This window comes from Balaenoptera ricei, chromosome 3 (genome assembly GCF_028023285.1).
Source record: "Balaenoptera ricei isolate mBalRic1 chromosome 3, mBalRic1.hap2, whole genome shotgun sequence".
Classification (NCBI taxonomy): domain Eukaryota; kingdom Metazoa; phylum Chordata; class Mammalia; order Artiodactyla; family Balaenopteridae; genus Balaenoptera; species Balaenoptera ricei.
Window position 1 is genome coordinate 81,787,355 of NC_082641.1, and position 11,631 is coordinate 81,798,985.

Sequence of the window (11,631 nt, forward strand, 5' to 3'; positions counted from 1 at the left end):
TGGACAAGGAGATTCATGTTGTTTTCATGCCTGCAAACATAACATCCATTCTGCAGCCCATGGATCAGGAGTAATTTAGAATTTCAGTTCTTATTCTTTAAGAAATACATTTCATAAGGCTATAGCTGCCGTAGATAGTGATTCCTCTGATGGATCTGGGCAAAGTCAGTTGAAAACCTGAAAAGGATTCACCCTTCTAGACGCCATGAAGAATATTTGTGATTCATGGGAAGGGGTCAAAAAATCAACATGAACAGGAGTTTGGAAGAAAGTGATTCTAATGCACATGGATGACTTGAAGGGGTTCAAAATTTCAGCAGAAGAAATAACTGCAGATGTGGTAGAAACAGCAAGTGAACTAGAATTAGAAATGGAGGCTGAAGATTTGACTGAACTGCTGCAATCTCATGATAAAACTTAAATGGATGAGGAGTTGCTTCTTATGGATGAGCAAAAAAAATGGTTTTTGAGATGGAAATTACTCCTGGTGAAGATGCTGTGAAAACTGTTGAAATAACAAAAGGATTTAGAATATTACATACACTTAGTTGCTAAAGCAGTGGCAGCATTTAAGAGGATTAACTCCAATTTTGAAAGAAGTTCTACTGTGGGTAAAATGCCATCAAACAGCACTGCATGCTACAGAGAAAGTGTTCATGAAAGGAAGAGTCAATCAATGCAGCAAACTTCATTGTTGTCTTATTTTAAGAAACTGTCACAGCCACTCCCACCCTCAGTCAGCAGCCATCAACATCTAGGTAAGACTCTCCACCAGCAAAAATATTACAACTCCCTGAAGGCTCAGATGATGGTTAGCATTTTTTAGCTATAAAGAGTTTTTTTAATTAAAACGTGTACACTATATTTTTAGATATAATGCTACTGTCCACTTAATAGACTATACTATAGTGTAAACTTAACTTTTATATGTACTGAGAAATCAAAAAATTTGTGTGACTTGTTTTACTGTGATATTCACTTTCTTGTAGTGGTCTGGAACCAAACCGGTAATATCTCTGAGGTATGCCTCTATAGAGACAGATGGGATAGAGATAGGGACAACTGGACAGACAGACAGACAGACAGACACACACACACACACACACACTGGGAAAGAGGCACTACAGGTTAAGGGCCATGCTACCTTAAAAGAGCCTTCACCGTAATAGAATACCTCAGAACAAATGGACATAAAATTTTCAAGAGCAGTCTTTGGTTGTCATGGACATACTCTTTATTGCTTTTCCTCCCTCTATCCCTTCCAGTTTGCTTCCTTCCTACCTCACTTTTTTTTTTTTTAAAAGACATTGTTTCTTAAAACACACTTACACGAGGCTGATGCTAGAAAAAAAAACCTTGTCTGTTCTCAGGCATATCACAGTCTAACTAGAGTATGGACAAGTAAACAGAGAATTGCAATAAATAATTATGGAAGGTGTTATGACAGTGATATGCACTGGTTGCTTCGGAATAACATAGGACCTTTGGAAGCATGATATCCTCCTTCAAGTTACTGGCCAGCACCACCCTTATCACTCTATTCACTGATTACATATGATTCTACTACTAGTTTATAAATCGTTTGTCTTCATCTGTTCTGACTACTATAACAAAATACCACAGACTGAGTAGCTTAAAAACAACAGAAATGTATTTCTCACAGTTTTGGAAGCTGAAAGTCTGAGATTAGGATGCCAGCATGGTCTGGTGAGGGTCTTCTGGATTTCAGACTTCTTGTATCCTCAGATGGCAAAAGAGGGTAAAGGGTGATATCTTGGGCCTTTTTTATAAGGGCATGAATCCAAATAAATGGAAAGATATCATATGTTTATGGATTGGAAGAACTAACATTGTTAAAATGTCCATACTATCCAAAGCCATCTACAGATTTACCATAATCCCTATCAAAATACCCATGACATTTTTTCCCCAGAACTAGAACAAATAATCCTAAAATTTGTATAGAACCACAAAACACCCTGAATAGTCAAAGCAATCTTGAGAAAACAAAACAAAACACAAAGCTGGAAGTATCACACTCCCACACTATACTACAGAGCTACAGTTATTAAAACAGTATGGTACTCGCACAAAAACAGACATAGATCAATGGAACAGAAGATAAAGCCCAGAAATAAACCCTATGCATTTATGGTCAATTAATTTACAACAAAGGAGGCAAGAATATACAATGGGGAAAAGACATTCTCTTCAATAAGTGGTGCTGGGAAAACTGGACAGAACATGCAAAAGAATGAAATTAGAATATTTTCTCACACCATATACAAAAATAAACTTAAAAAGGATTAAAGACCTAAATGGAAGACCTAAAACCATAAAACTTCTAGAAGAAAACATAGGCAGTATGCTTTTTGACACTGGTCTTAGCAATACTTTTTTGGATATGTCTCCTCAGGCAAAGGAAACAAAAGCAAAAATAAATGGGACCTAACCAAACTTAAAAGCTTTAGCACAGCAAAGGAAACTATCAACAAAACAAAAGGCTGCCTACTGAATGGAAGAAGACATTTGCAAATGACATGTATGATAACTGGTTAATATCCAAAATATATGATGAACTCATAGAATTCAATATCAAAAAATAAACAGTCTAATTAGAAAAATGGTCAGAGGAACTAAACAGGCATTCTTTCAAAGAAGACAAACAGATGGCCAACAAGCACATGAGAAGATGCTCAACATCACTAATCATCAGGGAAATGCAAATCAAAAACCACAATGAGATACTACCTCGTACGGTCAGAATGGCTATTATCAAAAAGACAACAAATAGAAAGTGTTGAAGAGGATGTAGAGAAAAGGGGCCCTGGTATACTGTTTGCGGCAATGTACATTAGTGCAGCCACTATGAAAAAACAGTATGTGGAGGCGCCTCAAAAAATTAAAAATAGAACTACCATACAATCCGGAAATTCCACTCCTGGGTATTTTTTCAAAGTAAATGTAAACACTAATTCCAAAAGATATATGCATCCCTATGTCCACTGCAGCATTATTCACAATAGCCAAGATATGGATGCAACATAAGTGTCCATCAGCAGATAAATGGATAAAGATGTGCCATATATATATATATATATATATATATATATATATATATATATATCATGGAATATTGCTCAGTCATAAAAAAGAATAACATTTTGTCATCTGCAACAATATGGATGGACCTGGAGGATATTATGCTTAGTTAAATAAGTCAGACAGAAAAAGACAAATACTGTATGTTTTCACTTATTTGTGGAATCTAAAAAATAAAATGAACGAATATAACAAAACAAAACCAGACTCACAGATACAGAGAACAAACTAGCAGTTACCAGAGGTGGTTGGGGTAGGGGCGAAATAGGTGAAGGGGATTAAGAGATACAAATGATTAGGTTTAAAATAAATAAGTTACAAGGAATTAATGTACAAAACAGGGAATATAACCAATATATTAAAATAATTTTATATGTTGTATAATCTATAAAAATATTGAATCATTATGTTGTACACCTGAAACCAATGTAATTGTAAATCAACTAAACTTCAATAAAAAAAGTGTAAAGTTTCTTACCCAGAGGAGGTGCTTGATACAGAATGGTTTTCAACTTCTCTTTTATGTTTTTCTAAATATGATTAAATTTTTATTAAGAGATTTAACAATTTTTTGTTAAACTCAACTAAATACTATACAATATTCTAGGAAGCAGGAAAGGAATCAATTATGCCTCTTGGATTTTAAGTTCAGTTAATAGATGGTTTGATGATGCATGCTACTGAACTGAGGAAGAAAGGCACAGATTAGAATCAAAATTATATATTGCCTCATTATGCTTGAGATACCTTGACAACAAAGTAAAAATGTTAAGAGGCTAATGGGCATTTTGTTATGTATTTTAAGCAAAATTGAAAAAATCACTGCTAAAAATATAAATAAGTATATAAATAGGAATAATATGATATGTGAGAAGGTAGAGACTGAAAACATGAACTATACATTTATGAAGTCTTGCTGTAATGAAAAGCAAAGAAATGGAGCAATATCTGGATATTTAATTGATGTCAATGGGAGATTTATAGTTTTTATATATTAAAAAAAAGTTTGTCCCAAATGACTTTCAGAGAACTTCCTATGCATCTGTTTACTGTTGTTAGTGTTGTTTTCCCTTGTTAACATAGTGGAAGCAATATATAAAATGCTTGTTAGCTAATGCTCATCAATAATGCAAAGTATCTGACTACAAATATTGTATGGTTCAATCAATATTCCAGCTGAAACAAATTATCCTAGATTAGCATCTGATTGTGTTGGGTTTTCCTAAATTGCTACCTTAAAATTTAATGAACTCTAGAAACTAAATAGGAGTTTAGAGATAAACAGAAAGAGGGTAGATTTCAACTCTGTCTTTTTCTTTATTACTTCTTTCTTCCTTTATAATCTGTGACCACCATCTGCTCAGTTTCATATCACAGTTATTTGTTTTCCCTTTTAATCTGACTTAAAATTCAATTATGATCTCACCTTAATTAAAATAGCAAGAACTTTGTGAATATTATCATTAATACTAGATGGTGAGTTCCTTGGTGCATATATATTTCATTTGAATATGACCATAGATACTCCAAAAGTAGTTGTTCTTTATACAAATATATTTGTGAAGATAAATAGAATGTATTGAATCCTTTCTAAGAATCTGAACTAATTTCTGTTGGTTGAATTTGAAATGTGAATATATGACAAATGCAGGCCATATAGGAGATGTTCATCTATTTTTTTATACACTACCTGTTTTTCTGTGTGATACATTTAGGGTAACAGCAACCACCCAAGTTTGCCTAGGACTGTCTGGTTTGAGCACTAAAAGCCCAGTCCAGGAAACCTCTCAGTTCCAGGCAAATTGGTGCAGTTGGTCACCACACATTCTAGAAACCACTTTATTTTAAAGATAAAATACAAATTGCTAAAAAATATTTTAAATAATCTACTTAAACATTAGTAATCTATTCAGTGTAATACAGTGTGTCTTCATTTTGAGAAAGAGTCTATGAAGTCTGTATTAAGAATTATTTCAAACCTGTTTTAGAAAGTGCATTGGTTCAAAGAAAGAAATTACCACTTTATAAGAGAGATGTACAATACAATCATATGATTTTATTTTTCTAAACTACTGTCTCTAAACCTAGGTTGAATCAATACTTCTCAATTTGCTTTCAACTTTAAGGCTTTTGCAACTAACGTAACACAAAAGTGCAAACCACAGAGAAACAAACTTCTCAAGTTTTTAAATCTGGAGTTTAGAGAAGGGGTACATGGTACATGCTATAACTATTGCTCTGAAGAAACAAAAAAGCTTTTTTCATATAACTAAAGAAGCAGAAAGTCTCACGGTAATTACTAAAATGTTGCTTACATTTTTTTTCTCAACAGTGTCTATCATCTCTGATGAGATTATAAATATCCAAGAATTTGCCAACACTCAGCATTTTGTTCTTGATTCTCACTGCTGACAAAGATCACCTTTCACAACATAGTGAACTTCAATAAAACCCCAGGACATGTGTTGGACATGAGTTTCAAGAAGACAGAAAAAAAAATAATGGTAAGAAAAAGCTTAAATGTGACCTTTTCCTTATTTTGGGGCGTGGTCAATAGTGTAAAGAAAAATAGCCTGTTTGGGGAGACAGCATCAGACTTCACATTATTAAAGAAAAGAAAAATCTGATTGTTTCAACAACTGGAGAATTTTTTCATCTATCTTTCAGGACAAAGAACATTATTAAATATGCTACAAGATATTCCAACTGGTCCCAAATAAAAATTCAACATTGTCAGGATACGTACAATTATTATATTCAAAACTTAATGTATCTCAAACAATCAAGTAAGCTACAAAACCAAAGCGCTCTACATACTCATTCTTCTACAATGACAGTATGTTAAAATTGGTCTCTGTGGCACTGTCCAGCTTGTACTTCTGCTTCCACATTGTTTCTTCTGTTATCACTTCCATCTACCCTGTCTAGACAGCCTTCCTCCAATGTATGCAAACCATCTCACTATCTCCCTCACTCTTGTGTTAGGTGGAATATCCTGAAATTTTAGCATGAACCACTTTATAATTTTACTATATATCTCTATATTTATATATATGCATATCACCTTATAATAATAATAGCTAACTTTCACTGAGTATTATTTGCATGCCAGGTACTGTGCTAAACACTTATATCTATTGTTTTATTAAAAAAAAACAATTCAAGGCAGTTTTTATTATATGTTCTATTTTACATATGAGGAAACCAGAAGCTCAGAGGAGTAAAGTTACTTGCCTCATTCAGGCAACTAAAAATGGTGGATTAGAGGCAATAACCAAGATTTTACCACATTAGACTAAAAATAACAATTACACACACACACACACACACACACACACACACACAGGTTTTCACTTTCTTACTCAAAGAAGGCACTCAATACAGGTTTCTATGGATGATAAAGATCTATTATCATGTAATTAGAAAGTGTAGTGTGACCAGGAAATCAGCCTATCTACTTGATAGTCCTCTAAACAAGTTTATCCATTTTGTGGACAAACACTACAAAGAAAATGGTAAATTTGAGTAAGGTTTCATTCACAAGGTAACTTAAGGCAACCCAGAAACTTCCCAAATCTCGTCCTAAAAATTTTTACAGAAAGAGCTTAGAAGCCTCTCAGCCTGTCCTAGAGCAGATAAAATTTCAAAATAATAAATAAATATCTATGTATGTATATGTATTTTGTGTTCATAGAATTAGAAAAATGATAGGTAGAATTGAAAGCAGCTCTTTTTCCCCTTTCCTGCTTGCCGATTTTTGTCCCCTTCTAACCTTGAAAGAACCTAATTATAGGAACAAGATCACTAGGCAATTTAAACTAACTTCTGACATGCTCTCCTGAATACACACTGTGCCTTGCCTAACCTGTTGATTCTTCTCCTAGATAAAAAGAAGTAGTAAGAATGAAGAGTTAAAAAAAAAAGAAGAATTAAGTAGTTAAATAATGACCAGCTCTTCACCCCCAACAGCTCCCTTAGCAATCCTGCAGGCAAATCACATGGGCAAGATAACATCTAAACAGAGAGTTGGCCAGTCTGCAAGTAATAGAGAATGATGCAGAACCCACCTCCTGCCTAGCTGATTCACTGAGATTCTCCCCCACACCCCACCTTTTTTTCCTTTAAAAACTGTCATGGCTGAGCAGAATCTTTGGAGTTGGTCTCTGGACATGAGTCCAACTTCTCCCCAGACTGCTGGCTTTTCTGATTAAAGCATCTTTCCTTTCTACTGACAGTTGCCTCTCAATTATTGGCTTTTGAGTGGCAAGCAGCTGAACCTGAGTTCAGTAACAGAATTAGAAAATTGATAGATAAATAAATACATGGATAGACAGACAGAGAGATAGAAAGCTGAGTATGACAGACAGAGAGATAGAAAGCTGAGTATCATGGAAAAGCAGCACTGGTTGTGATGTTACACAGAGTGGGGCAATTGGTCACAGGTAAATGGCAAGGAAGGAAGGAAGGAAGGAAGGGAGGGAGGAAGGAAGGGAGGGAGGAAAGAAGGAAAGGAGGGAGAGAAAGAGAGAGAAAGAAAGAGGGAGGGAGGCAGGGAAGAAAAGAAATATTCACAGTCACAGGAAAAGAAAAATTACAGTGTGCATTTAGGAAGCACTAAAAATGCAGAAGTATTAAAAGCATGCTTAGGGCATTGGTTCTTTTTACTGTCTAACCTTGACCAAGAATACTAATATAATTTAACTTCAGTTTGTATTCTGTAAGGCAATCAATTGCATATAAAATATAAATATAATATACTTTCTTATATGAAAGTTATAGCCACAGGAAGAGTATGTGTTTCTCTTAGTTCTATTTTCTCACTACCCTCTGAGTATTTCCAAATCAGCTTATATTTTGTTATACTGATACTCCAGTTATTTATTTTTCTGTCAAATTTAAGTTACTCTCACAATCTCACACTTGTAACCAAGTGCATGTGATTCCAAACCTTACATATTTTACTGCCTTATTTTGTTTTGTATACATACTCAATAACTAACTTTCTCAAATTTATTTCCTATTGCAGTTCTGGCCAGATATATGAGCAATATTTTCCTTTAGATGGCTAGTGCTGCACTTGCTTTTTGTTTTAGTATGCACACTTTCATAATATTCCTTCTTAATGGCATTTCATATACACCTCTTTGTAATTTTCATTCTCTGTGTACTTGTCCCTTCTCCCAGCATTCTCCTTATATTTACACTCATTCCCTCTACCTGCAAGTTCTTCTCAGAGGACATTTATTTCCTATCTGTGTAAAATCCATCTATCCTAAAGCAATTTCTAATTCTTTACAAAACTGAAATCCATTCTGTCTGTGCCTCAAGCTAAGTTTTTAGTTTTATGTTCCTCCACGCCTCCGCCCAAATGAGGCACAGGCAGCATAATGAGCTCTGACCAAATTTCAAGGATGGCTTATGTGGCAAAGCAAATGGATTGTGCTTCCATTTCACAAGATGATAGTAGCCAGGAAACTCTTCACTAAAGTAATATAAAGCAAGGGGTGAGATAGTCATTGGTATCAAAGCATTGATCATAAAAGATGAAGAGAACTCTTCTTGAGACAGTTTCTCCTCTCTGTGGGATTATGCTAATTACAAAGCATCATAAACAAATTTTAAAACCTATTCTCAGAGAGGGAAAGGCTCCAAAAACACTTTTCAAAGGGAAATAGCAATGTGATTATCACAACTTATTTCCTTCTATTTATTCTTTTTGTTTTCAATTTCATAACTTACCTTTTAATCTTGCTTCATATATCACAAAGATACATGAAACAAGATTAGAAACACAATTACAAAGATAGTCATCAGAGTTACTCCTCCCGGTATTCTCCCTGAAACATACCCACGAATAAAAACTGCACTGGCATATAAATAGTGAATCACTGCCACATTCTAAGTCTTTATTTAAAGTTTGATAACTTGACATTTGTGAGGATTACTAGGGCTAGTTAATCTTGTTAGAATGAAAATGTCATGAAAAATAATCAAGTTATTACAGATTTATAATATTATTACAGTATGTAAAAAGCTTGATATCACTTAGCATTGACTCTGTGAAAATTAATGCAAATTCACAAATAATCATTGAGCACTATTCTAGACTTGCTCCTGAACCCACGAGAAACTCATACCACTTTGTACTTATTTTATGTTATGCAGTTTGTGACAGATAGCAAGATTTCAAAGAATTCACTATAAATTGTAGAAAATATTAAAGGACTCTCAAAGCTTCTATATATTTTACTTTTAACCCATACTCCCACAGCCTTATATAAGATTAAACTAGATCATCACATTGCACACTGACCCTATATAAAGGACCTTATACAGCCACATGAGAGAATCCTTTGTCAGGTTTCTGTATCATTGTTCTCATTCAGAACTATATTTTTGTCCTGTTTCTAACCAATATTTACTCCCCTCATACATGGCTTCCATGTTTGCTGTAGTGTAATACCTGTGCCCTTCAGAAAGATCTGCAAGGCATGAAAGGAGAATTGTCCATGATGAGACTTTAGAACCGAAAGACTTCTCTGGTGGCAGTTCTAATCACGTTTCCCTGCTGCAAGCTCAGGTTGGCAGAGAGATGCTTTGTCATATCATTAAAGAGCCATGAGGCTATATAAAACTATGTAAAATAACGTCACCTTTCTGAGTTAACAGTGTAGTTTTTGTCCCTCTCAAGAGGAGGGTCAGATTCAAAAAGAACATTTTGAATATCAGTAAAAATTATTACTAACATATACAGGTTATATCTTGAAAACTGGAAATCGTGGTAACAAATTGTCTAATAATTTTGAAAATCTCATTTAAATTATACTGGTTTTGCTTTAAGTTTGGATAACGAAACAGTGAAGTACACATACAAAAATGGTTTAAACTCACCTAAAATAGCATGTCTTTTCTGAATAGAATAGAGAAAATAAAAGGCTGTTTTCTCTCCTATAGCCATAAATACTTGGTTTATAAATAAATACTGGACCAGATTACACATATTATGAAAAACTTAGAAGGTAGGCAGAATTATTATATCACATTCTTATTATTCATTATCCTGGAATTCCAAATAATTAATATAACTTTCTAACTATTAAACCCACTAATAAAACAGAGTTACTCAGAGTGAGGTTATGTCATTACCATGAGTTTTCAAAATGTCCACACTTTTTCTTTTATCATATTTATTGGAGTATAATAGCTTTACAATGTTGTGTTAGTTTCTGCCCTATAACAAAGTGAATCAGCTATACTTATACATATATCCCCATATCCGCTCCCTCTTGCATCTCTCTCCCACCCTCCCTATCCCATCTCTCTAGGTGGTCACAAAGCACCCAGCTGATCTCCCTGTGCTATGCAGCTGCTTCCCACTAGCTATCATTTTACATTTGGTAGTGTATATATGTCCATGCTACTCTCTCACTTCGTCCCAGCTTACCCTTCCCCCTCCCCGTGTCCTCAAGTCCATTCTCTACATCTGCGTCATTATTCCTGTCCTGCCCCTAGGTTCATCAGAACCATCTTTCTCTTTCTTTTTTGATTTCATATATATGTGTTAGCATACGGTATTTGATTTTGTTTTTCTGACTTACTTCACTGTGTATGACAGACTCTCGGTCCATCCACCTCACTACAAATAACTCGATTTTGTTTCCTTTTATGGATGAACAATATGCCACTGTATATATGTGGCACATCTTCTTTATCCATTCATCTGTCCATGGACACTTAGGTTGCTTCCATGTCCTGACAATTGTAAATAGTGCTGCAATGGACATTGTGGTACATGACTCTTTTTTTGAATTATGGTTTTCTCAGAGTATATGCCCAGTAGTGGGATTGCTGGGTCATATGGTAGTTCTATTTTTAGTTTGTTAAGGAACCTCCATACTGTTCTCCATAATGGCTGTATTAATTTATGTTCCAACCAACAGTGCAAGAGGGTTCCCTTTTCTCCACACCCTCTCCAGCATTTATTGTTTGTAGATTTTTTGATGATGGCCATTCTGACTGGTGTGAGGTGATACCTCCTTGTAGTTTTGATTTGCATTTCTCTAATGATTAGTGATGTTGAGCATCCTTTCATGTGTTTGTTGGCAATCTGTATAACTTCTTTGGAGAAATGTCTATTTAGGTCTTCTGACCATTCTTGGATTGAGTTGTTTGTTTTTTTGATACTGAGCTGCATGAGCTGCTTGTATATTTTGTAGATTAGTCCTCTGTCAGTTGCTTCATTTGCAAATATTTTCTCCCATTCTGAGGGCTGTCTTTTCGTCTTGTTTATGGTTTCCTTTGCTGTGCAAAAGCTTTGAAGTTTCATTAGGTCCCATTTGTTTATTTTTGTTTTTATTTCCATTTCTCCAGGAGGTGGGTCAAAACGGATCTTGCTGTGATTTATGTCATGGAGTGTTCTGCCAATGTTTTCCTCTAAGAGTTTTATAGAGTCTGGCCTTACATTTAGGTCTTTATTCCATTTTGAGTTTATTTTTGTGTATGTTGTTAGGCAGTGTTCTAATTTCATTC